Source organism: Priapulus caudatus, unplaced genomic scaffold (genome assembly GCF_000485595.1).
Source record: "Priapulus caudatus unplaced genomic scaffold, Priapulus_caudatus-5.0.1 Scaffold423, whole genome shotgun sequence".
NCBI lineage: Eukaryota > Metazoa > Priapulida > Priapulimorpha > Priapulimorphida > Priapulidae > Priapulus > Priapulus caudatus.
Genome location: NW_014577484.1, coordinates 56,354 through 58,022, shown reverse-complemented (window position 1 = coordinate 58,022; position 1,669 = coordinate 56,354).

The following is a 1,669-nucleotide window of genomic DNA, read 5'->3' as shown; positions in this document are numbered from 1 at the left end:
GATCAGCTACCTCAATGTCTGCCCTCTACTGCAGCCTGTGAACGAGGATTTTCCTTTCTGGTATGCAAAAACAGATACACTGTATACTTCGCTGTCAGTCTACTGTCTACACTCTACAGTCTACAGTCAGGTGCTGTTGAAGGTATATAATTTAAATTGTTACATTGTTACCCCCCCCTCCCAATTTTCTCAACGAATTTAGACGTTTCACAAAAACGACCCCTGGGACTGTCAAATCCGCAGATTTCCGCGGATCCGCGGAAGAATCTCATCCCTGTTTATGAAAGCATTGTCATTTCTGCAGGAAATGCGGAATAGCCATAGCATAGGTGGAATGTGGACGTGACGAAATTTCTACTAGGCAGGTAGTATGTAGCTCTAGAACTATAGCCCTCCGCTCCGCCGCAGGGCTATAGAACATATATACTATGGCAATTTCCAGGGAGTAAGCAAAGACAACTTTTTTGCGGTTAATAACTTCTTCGGTATGCCAAATCTAAAGCACATTCTCTGCCGCACAAATGTCTCAAGTTACTATAAACACTAAAATTAAACCGCAAACTAACGCTTAAATGTTGTACTTGCTATATTACTCGTCGACGAAGATTGTTTACCAACTTGTAACCGCCATTTTTCGCTAGTCGCGCTAGTAAGCGGGCCCAATGTATTTCCAAGTGGAGGGGTGGGCAGGTTGCACGTGGTTGCAAACCGCCATTTTTCGTTGTGCAGCGCTAGCGCGGTTACAAGTTGGTAAACAATCTTCGTCGACGAGTAATATAGCAAGTACAACATTTAAGCGTTATTTTGCGGTTTAATTTTAGTGTTTATAGTAACTTAAGACATTTGTGCGGCAGAGAATGTGCTTTATTTGGCATACCAAAGAAGTTATTAACCGCAAAAAAAGTTGTCTTTGCTTACTCCCTGGAAATTGTCATAGTATGTTCTATAGCCCTGCGGCGGAGCGGAGGGCTATAGTTCTAGAGCTAGGCAGTATGCAGAATGTAACATTTAATCTCCATCACGGTCACCTAATAATTTCAAATAAATGCCATTCAAATACTTCTACAACACACAGGTCTGCAACGTGCATGCCATTGTGCAAAACCCAACAAAACATCATATCTCTTTACGAATTTGTGCACAATGACAATGGCGTGCACATGGAAAACCCTAGATACAATAATGTAACCCAAACACAGGATCGATAGGGTTACAACGCGAGTCTATCCGTTTGTGTGGAGGAACCCCTGAGTGAATCACTCAGGGCGGTTTGCGGGTGCGTTTTCAGAGACTAGAACTTCCAAACTGGGTTTATTCTCAACACGAACCTTTCTCCGCTATCCCGGAACTTACTATGTATCACAATACTCTGTATTAAACTAATATAACCTGTTACAAAAATTCGAAGTGACGAGCGGCATATACATTGAGCGCCATTTCTGTTGAGCTGTGATGTACGCATTCCCAATGCGCATAGCGATCGGCAAACGCAGCGCCCTCCGATTGGTCGGTGAATCCGCTCTTCGAACCGAAGTACGTCACAGGTCAACAGAAATGGCGCTCAATGTATACGCCGCTCGTCACTTCGAATTTTTGTAACAGGTTATATTAGTTTAATACAGAGTATTGTGATACATAGTAAGTTCCGGGATAGCGGAGAAAGGTTCGT